This window comes from Gymnogyps californianus, unplaced genomic scaffold (genome assembly GCF_018139145.2).
Source record: "Gymnogyps californianus isolate 813 unplaced genomic scaffold, ASM1813914v2 HiC_scaffold_31, whole genome shotgun sequence".
Lineage (NCBI taxonomy): Eukaryota > Metazoa > Chordata > Aves > Accipitriformes > Cathartidae > Gymnogyps > Gymnogyps californianus.
In genome coordinates, this window is record NW_026114191.1 from 1,773,839 (window position 1) to 1,789,137 (window position 15,299).

General features: G+C 50.0%; 1 pseudogene; it reads left to right on the forward strand.

The window, feature by feature from the left end:
- The first annotated feature begins 13,458 nt into the window (after nt 1-13,458).
- LOC127028306 (olfactory receptor 14A16-like) lies at nt 13,459-14,393 on the forward strand (annotated as a pseudogene).
- The last annotated feature ends 906 nt before the right edge of the window (nt 14,394-15,299 follow it).

Sequence of the window (15,299 nt, forward strand, 5' to 3'; positions counted from 1 at the left end):
CAAGCAACGAGAGTAGTAATTTGGGTATTGTAGGGGAAAAGAAAACCACCTTCATCCTATAACGGCACCGTACGGCCTGTTCAAAAACCAGACGGGACACGGCACATGGCTATAGGGCTTTAAATAAAGTCACTGACCCTCTGACAGCCGCTGTTCCTAGCATGGTAGATACAATTCATGCAATAAATGAATGTGCTAGATACGTGTTAGATATAAAAGATCTATTCTTTATGATCCCAACACAAGAGCAAAACTTCGGGTGGAGTACAGTACACCTTGAATCGCCTACCGCAAGGTGATTAATAGTCTCATGCCGTGTTAGCTAAAGAGGTAGGCTCAATCACATCCTCCCACCCGAAGTGACAATTTTACGATATATAGATGATATTCTGATCGGGAGACCAGATGAGGAAACGGCTGGCCAAAGTATGAACGTTACTGTCGAGCATTTACAGGCATGAGATATTAGCATTCCTTACTCAACACGGCAAGGACCAAGTCAAGAGATTACAGTTTTTAGGTACCTGATGGATAGGAGGATGGAAAACTGGGCCATCGGGCACAGAAAAAGCAGAAAAGAAGAAAAGAGAAAAAGGAGAAGAAATAAAAGATGAAGAAATAGAAGGAGAAATAAAAGAAGAAAACAGAAAAGAAGAAAACCACAGTATGGAACTGAGATCAGAAAAATCACGAAGCATCAACTGCTTTAAAAGATGAAACTTTTACGTACCACCCTATGGGACCCAACCACCCGACACTGTGGGACCCAACCACCCTACACTCTCTGGAACCCATCCACCCTACACGCCCGTTTACACTACATATAGGCATAGGTGATAAGGAATATCAAAGGGGATGGCAGCAAGATGTGCAAGGTAGAAAGGGGTCCCCTATTACGTTTGGCTCTAAATCCTGGGAAGGCTCCCAGAGGAACTACGCTCCATTTTAGAAAGTGCTACTAGTGGCATACGAAGGGCTGCCAACTACCGAGCCGTTAACTCAAGAAAGATAAATTATCTGTGCCTATTCCTATTCGTCCTGGGTTCGGCTGGGATAGAGTTAATTTTCACAAGAAGCTGGGAGGAGGCACAGCCAGGACAGCTGACCCAAACTAGCCAAGGGGACATTCGATACCGTATGACATCATGCTCAGTATATCACTGGGGGAGCTGGCCAGGGGGAGGAGGGATTGCAGCTCGGGAATGGGCTGAGCATCGGGTTCTGGGTGGTGAGCAATTACATTGTGCATCGCTCACCTTATACATTCTTTTCTTAGTATTATTGTTATTCTTATTTCTTCTGTCTTCTCGCCTTGTGTTGTCCTATTAAACTGTCCTTATCTCAACCCACAAGGTTTTACCCTTTTCTTCCAATTCTCCTCCCCATCCCACCGGGGAGCGAGTAGTGAGCGAGCAGCCGTGTAGGTACTTTGTTGCCGGCTGGGCTTAAACCACGACAGTCCTTTTTGGTGCCCAACATGGGGCATGATGGGTTGAGATAACGACAGATCTGACCAGCGCGTGTTAAAACAAATTTGTTACATGCATTTCTTATATTAGTTAAATAGTTGCTGGTCACAGCGTTGGTTTATTTGTTCACGTGGGGGTGGTATGTAAATTCTTCCATGCACTATGTGTTCCCTGCGGTGATGTTTATCACCTCTGGGAGAGGGATCAGGACTATCATTTTGCCGTAGTGGGTCATCTCAACTTATGATACAATTACATCGCTGGTCACGAGGTTAAGCTGGTATTTGTATGCAGCATTGTTGTTATGCCCGTACCTCGGGTGCCTTCTCTCGGAGTTTATTAGTAGTTGCATCCAGTCTATGAGGAAGACGGCGGGGGGGGGGTATACTTTCTCCCGCTCTTTCACCTCCCCTTTCTCCTTCAGGCTAATACAACAGCTTTTGAGAATTTTGAATATCCTTGGGATGTTCAAGCCAGCATGCTCTGATTGCTATGCCTCGTGACTGTGTCCCAGGTCTTGTTTAGGGTTACACAAAAATTTAAGAATACCACCCAGAGATCTGCCCCGAGGCTGGATAGTCATGGGTGGCATGGCATGTGGGAGAATATGGGCAGGTATCTAGAGAACTTCTCACCTCCAATGGTTTGGAACTTCACTCCCGAACAACTACAGGACCCTGATGAAGTGACAGAATATTTGAAAGGAAAATGCTGTGGCTATTCCAAAGAGGCACAACTTAGAGCACTGTGCTGGGCCCTGGCCAGGATCTACCAAACACTGCTCGATATTATGCAGCACCCTCAGGGGAAAGGGAGGAAAAACAGACCAACAGGCACTGCGGCTACTCCAACCCTTGTGACAAGCACTGCAGCTGAACCAGAGAACCAACCCGTGCCAGTATCAGTCACCCCTATGCAGAAGAAGAAATACACAAAAAAATCAGTTCGCTTAGTGAGGGATGAAGGTGAAGCAGGGTCATCATGAGAACAGGAGGCGGAGGCAGGGCCAGAGGTAATCACCCGATCCCTATCCCTGAGTGAGCTGCGAGATATGCAAAAGGATTTCAGCCATCGTCCAGGCGAGCACATTATCACCTGGCTGCTCCAATGCTGGGATAACGGAGCCAGTAGCTTGGAATTAGAGGGGAGGGAAGCCAAGCAGTTGGGATCCCTTTCTAGGGAAGGGGGCATTGACAAGGCAATTGGAAAAAAACACAAGCCCTCAGCCTCTGGAGGCGACTTCTATCAGGCGTGAGGGAAAGGTACCCCTTCAAGGAAGATGTTGTATGGCATCCAAGCAAGTGGACAACCATGGAGAGAGGTATCCAGTACCTGAGGGAATTAGCCGTGCGGGAGATCATTTATTATGACCCAGACAATGTGCAGTTACCCACAGATCCAGATGAAGTCCAATGCACACGACCCATGTGGCGGAAGTTTGTACGGAGCGCACCACGCATGCCAATGCATTGGCAGTAATGGACTGGAAAGATGAAGAGGGACCAATGGTGGATGAATTAGCTGGCCAACTCCAGCAATACAAAGAAAGTCTCACTTCCTCCCTGGTCTCGGCTGTGAAGAAACTGCCAGACATACTAGACGAGAAACTGTCCCGAGAGTTCCAGCAATTCAAAGAGGATATGTCTTACTCCCCACCTGTACAGACCAGCATCTCAGCTATTAGGAGTAAGTGTTCCCCTACTCCAGAGACAGAATATAGAAAGTACACACCACGGCATACCCTGTGGTTTTACCTGCATGACCATGGAGAGGACATGAGGAAGTGGGATGGAAAACCTACTTTGATCCTAGATGCACGAGTATGTGAGTTGCAAGGAAAAACAACCACAAATGAGGATTCTTCCAGGAAAAATGCCATTCCAGTTTCCAGACAGAGTAGAAGCGCTGATCTTACTTCTGATCCTCTTGAAGGGACTTTCAAGTCATTTTTACAAGATGTGAGTAACAAATACTCTGACCAGGATTCGAGGGGCCCTGCCTCCAGCCAGGTGGAGGAAAGGGACAACCGGGTTTACTGGACTGTGTGGATTCGATGGCCTAGCACGTCAGACCCACAGGAGTACAAGGCTCTAGTAGACACCGGGACACAGTGTACCCTAATGCCATCAAGCGATAAAGGGGCAGAACCCATCTGTATTTCAGGAGTGCCAGGAGGATCCCAACAGCTAACTGTATTGGAAGCCTAAGTGACTTTAATGGGGAATGAGTGGCAGAAACACCCCATTGTGACTGGCCCAGAGGCTCCAGAGGCTCCATGCATCCTTGGCATAGACTACCTCAGGAGAGGGTATTTCAAGGACCCAAAGGGGTATCGGTGGGCCTTTGGTATAGCTGCCTTGGAGATGGAGGAAATTGAACAGTTGTCCACCTTGCCTGGTCTCTCTGAGGACCCTTCGGTTGTGGGGTTGCTGAGGGTCGAAGAACAACAGGTGCCGATCGCTACCACAATGGTGCACCGGCGGCAATATCGCACCAACCGAGACTCCCTGATTCCCATCCATACGCTGATTCATCGACTGGAGAGCCAAGGAGTGATCAGCAGGACGCGCTCACCCTTTAACAGCCCCATTTGGCCAGTGCGAAAGTCTAATGGAGAATGAAGGCTAACAGTAGACTATCGTGGCCTGAATGAAGTCACACCACCGCTGAGTGCTGCTGTGCCAGACATGCTAGAACTTCAATATGAACTGGAGACAAAAGCAGCTAAATGGTACACCACAACTGATATCGCTAATGCATTTTTCTCGATCCCTTTGGCAGCAGAGTGCCGGCCACAGTTTGCTTTCACCTGGAGGGGCGTCCAGTACACCTGGAATCGACTGCCCCAGGGGTGGAAACACAGCCCCACCATTTGCCATGGACTAATCCAGAATGCACTGGAAAAAGGTGAAGCTCCAGAACACCTGCAATACATTGATGACATCATCGTATAGGGCAACACAGCAGAAGAAGTTTTCGAGAAAGGGGAGAAAATAATCCAAATCCTTCTGAAAGCTGGTTTTGCCATAAAACAAAGTAAGGTGAAGGGACCCGCACAGGAGATTCAGTTTTTAGGAATAAAATGGCAAGATGGACGTCATCAGATCCCAATGGATGTGATCAATAAAATAGCAGCTATGTCTCCACCAACTAGTAAACAGCAAACGCAAGCTTTCTTAGGTGTTGTAGGTTTTTGGAGAATGCATATTCCAAATTATAGTCTGATTGTAAGCCCTCTCTATCAAGTGACCCGGAAGAGGAATGATTTTAAACGGGGCCCTGAGCAACAACGAGCCTTTGAACAGATTAAACGGGAGCTAGTTCATGCAGTAGCCCTTGGGCCAGTCCTGGCAGGACCAGATGTTAAAAATATATATATTTTTATATATATTTTTATATACCGCAGCCGGGGAGAATGGCCCTATGTGGAGTCTCTGGCAGAAAGCACCAGGGGAGACCCGAGGTCGACCTCTAGGATTTTGGAGTCGGGGATATCGAGGATCTGAGGCCCGCTATACTCCAACTGAAAAGGAGATCTTAGCAGCATATGAAGGAGTTCGAGCTGCTTCAGAAGTGGTTGGTCCTGAAGCACAGCTCCTATTAGCACCCTGACTGCCGGTGCTGGGCTGGATGTTCAAAGGGAAGGTCCCTTCTACACATCATGCAAGTGTTGCTACATGGAGTAAGTGGGTCGCACTGATCACACAACGAAGTCGAATAGGAAATCGCAGTCGCCCAGGAATTTTGGAAGCAATCACGGACTGGCCAGAAGGCAAAGATTTTGGAATATCGCCAGAGGAGGAGGTAATGCGTGCTGAAGAGGCCCCACTGTATAATAAACTGCCAGAAAATGAGAGGCAATATGCCCTGTTCACTGATGGGTCCTGTCACATTGTAGGAAAGCATCGAAGGTGGAAGGCGGCTGTATGGAGTCCTATGCGACAAGTTGCAGAAACTGCAGAAGGAGAAGGTGAATCGAGTCAGTTTGCAGAGGTGAAAGCCATCCAGCTGGCTTTAGACATTGCTGAACGAGAAAAATGGCCAATACTTTATCTCTATACTGACTCATGGATGGTGGCAAATGCTCTGTGGGGGTGGTTGCAGCAATGGAAGCAGAGTAACTGGCAACGCAGAGGTAAACCCATCTGGGCTGCCACATTGTGGCAAGATATTGCTGCCCGGCTAGAGAACTGGTTGTGAAAGTACGTCACGTAGACGCTCACGTACCTAAGAGTGGGCCACTGAAGAACATCAAAACAATCAGCAGGTAGACAAGGCTGCTAGGATTGAAGTGGCTCAGGTAGATCTGGACTGGCAACATAAGGGTGAGTTATTTATGGCTTGGTGGGCCCACGACACCTCAGGCCATCAGGGAAGAGATGCAACATATAGATGGGCTCGTGATCAAGGGGTGGACCTGACCATGGACACTGTCACACAGGTTATCCATGAATGTGAAACATGCGCTGCAATTAAGCAAGCCAAGCGGTTAAAGCCTCTTTGGTATGGAGGACGATGGCTGAAATACAAATATGGAGAGGCCTGGCAGATTGACTATATCACACTCCCACAAACCCGCCAAGGCAAGCGCCATGTGCTTACAATGGTGGAAGCAACCACCGGCTGGCTGGAAACATATCCCGTGCCCCATGCCACTGCCTGGAACACTATCCTGGGCCTTGAGAAGCAAATCTTATGGCGACATGGAACCCCAGAAAGAACTGAGTCAGACAATGGGACTCATTTCCGGAACAATCTCATAGACACCTGGGCCAAAGAGCACGGCATTGAGTGGGTGTATCACATCCCCTATCATGCACCAGCTTCTGGGAAAATTGAGTGATACAATGGACTGTTAAAGACTACATTGAGAGCAATGGGTGGTGGGACCCTCAAACATTGGGATACACATTTAGCAAAGGCCACCTGGTTAGTCAACACTAGAGGATCTGTCCATCGAGCTGGCCCCACCCAATCAGAACTTTTACGTACTGTAGAAGGGGATAAAGTCCCTGTAGTGCACATAAAAAATATGCTAGGGAAGACAGTCTGGGCTACTCCTGCCTCAGGCAAAGGCAAACCCATTTGTGGGATTGCTTTTGCTCAAGGACCTGGGTGCACTTGGTGGGTGATGCAGAAGGACAGGGAAGTCCGATGTGTGCCTCAAGAGGATTTGATTTTAGGTGAGAATAGCCAGTGAATTAAATTGTATTATGTTAATTACTATATAAGCCTGTCACTGTATGTTATCATTACTATAGTTGTTATGTGCTATATCAACAGTATTACAGTAAGAATTATCTAGATTAATAAAGAATGAACTTTGATAAAACCAAGTGAAGTGCAGCAGTGATGGAACCAGGACTGACTGCAGCATGCAACAATCCAACACCACACACCATCCTCCTGCTGCGCCCAATGTCATCTGCCCGCTGCACTGCACCAAAGCCGGATCCTGCTCTGCCGACTGAGCGGACTTCACACCATCCCTCCTGCCCAGACAGACTGTTATGATAGATGGAGTCCAAAGTCATGGACTGAATGAACTCAACGAACATTTTAAATGGACATTGTAAAGGCTTATACATTAAGGGAATGATATCTGTGTGTATATGTATTAAAAGGCAGCAAAAGTGGTGGTGATTAATTGAAAATGCATTGGAAAGTGTGGGACCTGGACATGATGTAGATGGTATAGAATAAGGGGTGGATACTGTCCTGGTTTCAGCTAGGACAGAGTTAATTTTCTTCCTAGTAGCTGGTATAGTGCTGTGTTTTGGATTTAGTAGGAAAATAATGTTGATAACACACTGATGTTTTTAGTTGTTGCTAAGTCGTGTTTATACTAAGTCAAGGATTTTTCAGCTTCTCATGCCCAGCCAGCAAGAAGGCTGGAGGGGCACAAGAAGCTGGGAGGGGACACCGCCAGGACAGCTGACCCAAACTGGCCCAAGGGCTACTCCATACCATATGACATCATGCCCAGTATATAAACTGGGGGAGCTGGCTGGGAGGGGCGGATCATGGCTCGGGAAGTAACTGGGCATCGGTCAATGAGTGGTGAGCAATTGGGTGACCTTAACCCATTTTACAGTCTTTCTAATGACTCTAACAATCCCCTTCTCTCTCTTTGCAGCATACCTCTGTTCACTGGTAAGTTGGGGTCCCATCCTGGGCCATTGCCTGGCCATGGGCTTCTGCCCTGTGCTTCCCTGGCCCATCTGCAGTTCGTCTCCCAGATTTTCAGTTTTTCATCTGCAGAAAAAACAGTCTCAAACAGTTGCTGCACATTGGCCCATGTAGAGTCATAAACACAGAAGATGCTGTGCATGGTTTGCAGCAGCTTCTCTGGATCATCCCGCAGTCTGGGCATTTGTTGTTTCCCCAAAACCAAATCAGTGGGTGCAAATGGCACACGGCCTGTTCCCACAGAAAGCTGGCCAGGTTCCAGTCCTGGCTCTAGAATTTCCTGTCAGAGAGGTGCTAGCAAAGCAGAAGCAGTAGCACTAGCTGGAGCAGAAACCAGAGGAAAAGCAGAAAAAAGAGCAGTAGGATGGGCAGGTGGAGCTGAATGGGGAACATTCCGGATTTTCCCATTTGGCTGAAGGTTTTATTCAATTTCCGACCCAGAGGGGAAACTTATTTCTGATATTTGTGAATTCCAGAATGTAAAGAGCTCTTCTTTTTCCTGTTCATTCAGAGATCTTTACTTATTCTCTGCTCTGGAGGGCATTTTTTAGGTTTTGTTTGGGGTTTTTTTAATACCTGATATACCAATGGTCCAGTAATTATCCCAGATACCCCAATAGTCCATCTGTAATGGGAACCAATCCTTCAATTGCTGGGATAAATAGCTCAGCCTAATGTCATCAACAGAACCAGGCCGTGGCCACGTTTGGTACGCATCATCAAAGGCGGTCACTTCTGGTCAAATTTCCTGACACAGGTCTCGCGCTTTTGATGACCCGGCCATCCCATCAATGGATTTCCAGGGCTGCAGCAATTCACCTACCGGTGACCTCGTCACCATACTTTGTCTGCCTCCCATTATATAAAAACATCACCTCCTTACTGCCAAGCAAGATCCACGCTTCACTGTCCCTGTGCCCAAGTATCTTGAGGGGAACTCACTTACAAGCTCGCAGTGGAGATCCTCAGGGTCTGGGTGGTAGTGAGAGGTTGGATCAGGTGAGTCGGCTGTGTCCCATCTGGGTCGCCAAACTGTTAGGGAAATTCACAAGTGGCCCGTGCCAACCGAGGACTGAGGCTGGGACAGAAAGCGTAGAATTACAAGCGTAAATATTTAGTCAAGTGCCTGGGGTGTTCCAGACCAATTGGGGCACCCTGAATGTTGTTAATACAGAGGGTTCTTACACTCTTCAAGCATTCAGGTACAACAGGATTTGACTAATCACTAATTAACACACACACTACCCATTGCTAATCATAGTAAAACTTCACAAAGCAACTGCTTCTGCAGCACCATCATCCATCAGCAGTCTTGTTGCTTGTCTATTGATCCAGAACATTCCTGGAGTTGGTCTTGCTATAATTACCTCTCTCTGATGCCAGACAACATTGGGAGGGTTTCAAAGATGTGTTAGAGGGGCTGGGCTGCTGGCATTATCTTGGTTTTCCAGAGGTATCTGTTAGCTTCATGGAAAGCTCAACGATACTGAGAAGCCAAGGCTTTGTTTCAAGGGCTGGGCTGTCCTTCTGGTCCTTGTGATGATCTGGTGTCCTTTAGTTTGCTTCCTCAAGCACGACTAACTAGTGTACCATGTGAACTACATATATATTAAGAAAGTTAATACACTTTCAAACTATGAAGAGTGGTTTGCATACTAGTTAGGGAGAGAAATGTTCATAACACTATGTAGACACAGATTCAGTATGGTTCCTCCCAGGAGCTGCTCTTAAAACCTCCGTCTATCCAGGAGCTGGCCCTGCAATCCCCTCATCCTGCCAGCTCCTCCCTGCACAGACAAGCACACACACACACACACACAGAGATGGCTCTCTCCAACACAGAATCACAGAAGCCTTGAGGCTGGAAGGCAGCCAGCTTCCCCCTTCTCTGGGCTTCCTCCTCACACTTGATTTTTGTCAGGAGCTCCTTTCTCACCCATGCCAGCCTCCTGCCACCTTTGCTTGACTTCCTGCAAGTTGGGGACAACCCTTCCGGAGCTTGAAGAGGAGATCCTTGACCATCGTCAGCTCTCTGCACCCCTCTTCTCCACAGTGTCGTATCCCATGGGATTCTGTCACGCAGATGCCTTAGCAGGCCAAAGCCTGCTCCTGCAGTCCTGGCCTTGGCCTTGTTCCCTTCTTCAGGAGCCTCAACTCTGCCTACTCATCCCCAACTCTTACATCCCTGACCAGCTGCTTCTTGTCTGTAAGTATGGTGTCCCACAGGGCACCTCCCCTCACTGGCTCCTGACTCACCCTTGTCAGGAAGACATTGTCAATGAACTCCAAAAACCTCCTGGATGGCTTTCACCTCGATGTGTTGCCAGTTCAGCAAATATTGGGATAGTTTAGGTCTGCCATGAGGACCAGGGCCTGCAAACAGGAGGCTTCTTCCAGTTGTCTGAAGAAGGTCTCACCTACTTCCTCTTCCTCATCAGGAGGTCCATAGCAGACATCCACCCACCACAGTGTTGACCATGAGCCTTCAGCTCTCAGCTGACTCGTTGTCCATCCCCAGGCACAGCTCCACGTGTTCCTGCTGCTCTTGGCCATAAAAGGCAACTTCCCCTCGGGGTGCAGACCTATGGCCTTCTCAGTGCCAGAGCCCCAGGACCCCACACTTTCTCTAGGAGGGGGTATTGGTAGTGCCCTGCAATTCCTCATGCTGTTCTCTTGTGAGAGACACCCCAATCAAGATGAAACAGCTGCACCCAAACATGAAAAGCTGAGCCAATGGAGCTTCGGTCCAGGGGACCCTGGAGAAACTCTGGCACTGGGCAAATGGAAATCACTTGAAGTTTTACAAGGAGAAGTGGCCAGTCCTGCATTGGCGGGGGGCAGGGGGGCAAATAACCCCATACCTCAGAACAGGCTGGCACCTGACCAGCAGAGCAGTGACTCTGAGGAGAAGGGCCTGGGCACTACAAGGGATGCCCTACGAGCCACTACAGTATAGACACTATGAAGAAGGCCAGCTGCATAGGAGGCTGCATGAGGAGGAGCGTGGGCCAGCCAAACAACTGGAGTGATCATCCCCCTCAACTCAGCACGGGTGTGTCTCAGCGCGTGGCTCTCCATTTTGGAGAAGTAGGGAGCAACTGGCGAGTGTTGAGTGGAGGTCTGCCAAGGTGGGGTTTGGGACCTAGTGCACCTGACCTGTGTGGGGTGGCTGAGGGAGCTGGAGATCTTTGGCTCAGCGGTGTGGAGGCTCCAGGCAGTATAGGAGTAGGCTGAGAGTGACTGAAGGGTGATTTCAGAGATGATGGAGCTTTTCTTTGTAGTAACATAGAGCATGAGGAAGAAGTAATGCCACAAAGTGCAGCTGAGGAGGCCCAGACTGGACACAAAGAAATGTCACTCGAAGGGCAGTGCTGTGGTGGAACAAGTCACCCAGAGGGAGACTGGATCAGGCCCAGGCTTTGTGTGTCAAGGAACAGCCAGGGAGGACAGAGAGGTATCAGTAAAGGAAGGAAGATGGTCAGGTGAGAGCAAGGCATGGTAGCAGGGTGGATGTCTACAGCCTGCAGAGGAAGAGGTACAGGTGTGGGACACGGTAGGACAGCCTGTGGTGGAGATGATAGAAGGGTGAAGAAAGTTAGAAAAGCCCCCAACAGAGATGAGCTCTTTCTCCCCTTGGCTATGGCTGTTGTCTCTGCCACTGATGCCTACGAGGAAGCAGCTTATCCTTACAACACGAGGGTCTGATTGCCTCCCCTTCCCCACTCGAGAGCCTGGGAGGTGTTGGACTGTAGTCCTGCCCTTGACATTGCACGTCCCCACGTCACACTGCCCCAGGAAGAGCCCTGAGCAATGTGTGAGGGACAGGATCTCCCTTCCAAGGGGCTGGGCTCACGCCTTGGCCCTTTGGCTTAATGGAACACATCCAGGTTTCCTCAGAATCTGTTCCACCTTTACATTGCCTTTGCCTACCTGTCATCACTGCCTCCACTTTTCTGCTCTAACCACACCCCAGGGAGGCTTTGTCAGTAATGTCCCTCAGTGGGACCCATTAACGCTCCTTGAAACTTTGGAGTTTGCATCTGACTTTGACTTCTGGAGAGGTTTCTTCAACTTCCTCTCACTGTCTGAGGTTCATGGAGTCAGCACCAAACCCACCAGAGGGGTCATTAAAATGCCACCTTGGGCTGGTCCTCTGCTGCTGAGCTGTGCTGGGCTCCTGGGATGGAGGGAGCTGACATGGCAAGTGGGCAGCAGTGCAGAGAGACAGCTCTGCCCAGGAGCAGCTCCTCTGCAAAGCACAGCAGGGCTGAGGGCACTGCCTGCAGGCATCGAGGGGATACGTGCAAGAAAGAGAGAAGTTAAAGGCAGTGTGGAATGGGAGGATGCTGAGAGCTCAGAAGAGGAGAAATTTTCACAGCCCTTGACACGGTAAGTCTCTGCGTGCAGGGCAATGCAGCTGCAGTTCGTGGAAGGATCTCCTAAAGCTGGCACAGCCCACAGCCTGTGGGATCTCACTCTGCTGTGGAGGAGGAGGACATGCTCTAAAGCAGGGCTTCCCTGCCGCACCGTCAGAGGGAGAGGGCATGATGGCTGCATTCTCCCAGGGATGGCCGAAGGGGTGTGAAGCCGGGTGTGCAGCCAGGGGTGCCCAGGGCTGTCCTTCCGAGCAGGGTCCCTGCACCCCAGGGGGCTGTGTGCTGGGGCAGGGACTCTGCCGCCTGCCAGGGTCAGCACTCAGCCTGCCCGGGGAGCTCCCCACAGCACTGTGGGGAGAAGCTGTGGGAGAAGGTATGGGTGGAAGGAGCGACCCCTGTCAGGGCAGGGTCCTTCTGCTGTTGAGAGGGTGCTGCATGGGTCAGGGCTGCTCACAGCTCCAGATCACCCCACGACATTGGCAGAGGCAGCATTTCAAGAGGAAAGTCAAGGCAGGGGCTACCTTAAGGATGAAGACCTTTCCAGGGTCTGTGATCTCACCTTTCTTCTAAGGGAAAGGGAAAAGGAGATGTCAGGTTTGAATAAGTCACTGAGACTCCTAAACTGTTACACTGAGGGATCAGCACATCTGCCAGAAGCCTCCTAAAGTGCCTTCCCCCACTCCTCTGCCTACAGGCAGCACCAGCATCACCTTTGCTTGCAGGGTCAGTGCTTATCTGCCCTAGTGCTTAGGACCTGCTAAGAGGGAGATGGCCCTGGGCAGTGCCCTGCTGCCAGGAGGGGTCTGCAGGGCCGAGCTGAGCACAGAGCGGGTGGGATGGGCTCTGTGAGCACTGAGAGGGAGGAGACCTGGGGACAGAGAGCTCCCAGCAGGGACATCTCCATGCAGCAGAGAGCCAGGCCACCCTTCTGAATCACTCTCTGCTCAGCTGCCTGGGGAAAGAGAGAAGAGTTTGGAGAAATGGACTTTGAAACTGGACTCCTCTGAGCTCACAAATGTCCAGTTTCTTCTTCAAGTACGTTGTTAGTGTGGTCATCCTAGAACAGAGAGAGGTGTAAGAAGCACAGGGCACCTGCGTGATGACCAGCAGGTCACTCGTGGGCAGAGCAGCTCTCCTAGCTCTGCATTAGGGCACAGGGAGCCCATTTGTCCCTCAGGACTCTACAGTGTTCAGCCTGAGAGCAATGCGAAAGATGTTGACTTCTGCCTCTTCACACAAAGTGCCTTCACTGAGGAGCACAAACCTGAGCTCACAAAAAGGAGTTGAACGAAGTTCCCCAAACAAAGAGAAGTAATTTTAAGGGGATTTTTTGGGAAACCTCATAGGACTGCCACAAAGAAGTCTGCCCTAACGTGTCAATGTTTTCTCCTCTTCCAACATTTCCCAATGCCCAGAGTGAACAAATGTCCAACGGCAGCTCCATCACCAAGTTCCTCCTCCTGGCATTTGCAGAGACGCGGGAGCTGCAGCTCTTGCACTTCTGGCTCTTGCTGGGCATCTACCTGGCTGCCCTCCTGGGCAACGGCCTCATCATCACTGCCATAGCCTGCGACCACCACCTCCACACCCCATGTACTTCTTCATCCTAAACCTCTCCCTCCTCGACCTGGGCTCCATCTCCACCACCCTCCTCAAAGCCATGGCCAATTCCCTGTGGAACACCAGGGCCATCTCCTACGCAGGATGTGTTGCCCAGATATTTTTCTTTCTCTTTTTGATTGTAGGGGAGTATTGTCTTCTCACAGTCATGGCCTATGACCGCTACGTTGCCATCTGCAAACCCCTGCACTACGGGACCCTCCTGGGCAGCAGAGCTTGTGTCCACATGGCAACAGCTGCCTGGGGCAGTGGGTTTCTCTATGCTGTGCTGCACACTGCCAATACATTTTCCCTACCACTCTGCCAAGGTAATGCTTTGGACCAGTTCTTTTGTGAAATCCCCCAGATCCTCAAGCTCGCCTGCTCAGACACCTACCTCAGGGAAGTCGGGCTTCTTGTGGTTAGTGTCTGTTTAGCTTTTGGGTGTTTTATTTTCATCATCCTGTCCTATGTGCAGATCTTCAGGGCCGTGCTGAGGATCCCCTCTGAGCAGGGACGGCACAAAGCCTTTTCCACGTGCCTCCCTCACCTGGCTGTGGTCTCCCTCTTTGTCAGCACTGCCATGTTTGCCTACCTGAAGCCCCCCTCCATCTCCTCCCCATGGCTGGATCTGGTCGTGACTGTTTTGTATTCGGTGGTGCCTCCAGCAGTGAACCCCCTCATCTACAGCATGAGGAACAAGGAGCTCAAGGATGCTCTGAAGAAACTCTTTGAACACAGACTATTTCTTTCTCATTAAGGTATCCATCATCTTTACGTGACTCCCAGGGTATCTCAAGAAAAGTCAGGACTATATCTCTTGTTCTTTTCTTTATTTTATATTTGGTTTTTATACCTGTGATAATATTAATTGCAAATAAATAGTAGTATGCCTCCCAATTCTTGACGTTCAACATGTTTTTTTCTGAGAAAGTAGCCTAATGTACCTAAGGAAGCAGTCTCCTTGCATAAATAAAGAAGCCAGCAGAAAATCCTTGGTTTGAGCTCCCATCCCTTCAAATCTTCTCTGGAGCTGGGGGACCAGCCCCAGCATGCAGAAGGAGTTAAGTCACCAAAAGTCTGTGGCCCTCAGAGCCGCCCCTTGCTGCCTTGTTGGGCACTCCCTCTTTCCTGCCCTTGAGTCAGGGCTGCTGCTTCTCTGGAGCCGTGGCCATGGACCACATCAGGACGTGGTCTTTTCAGTGCTGGTCTCTCCTCACGCTGTCCTGCTTTGACCTTAGGTTTATGTAAGCCCAAAGGTCTCCTTCAACTTGAGACAGTCCTGTTGTCTCTACGGTGGCATCCCTGTGGCTGCGGGCAGGAGCAGGCCACGTGAACCACTGTGTCAGAGCTGGCCTCCCTGCTAGCACCACCGTCACCAAAAGGGCTCCTCAGGGCAGAGCCAGAAGGCCGGATGCCTCTTCCAAAGCTGGTGTCAGGACTATACCCAAGGAGCTGCTCCCTCAAAAGGTCTTTTGCTCTTCTGGGGTTCTCGATAGCTTCAGGGAGACAATCTCAGAGTCCCAGGGGGATCTGTCAGGGACTGAGGGCTGGACCAAGAGTTCCCTTCTTGGTGGCATGTGTCCAAGCAGACAGCAACTGGTCTTTGATTTCTCTCTCTGGTGCTGTCCCACCTGCAATGGGGCTGATGGCAGATGCCATCCTG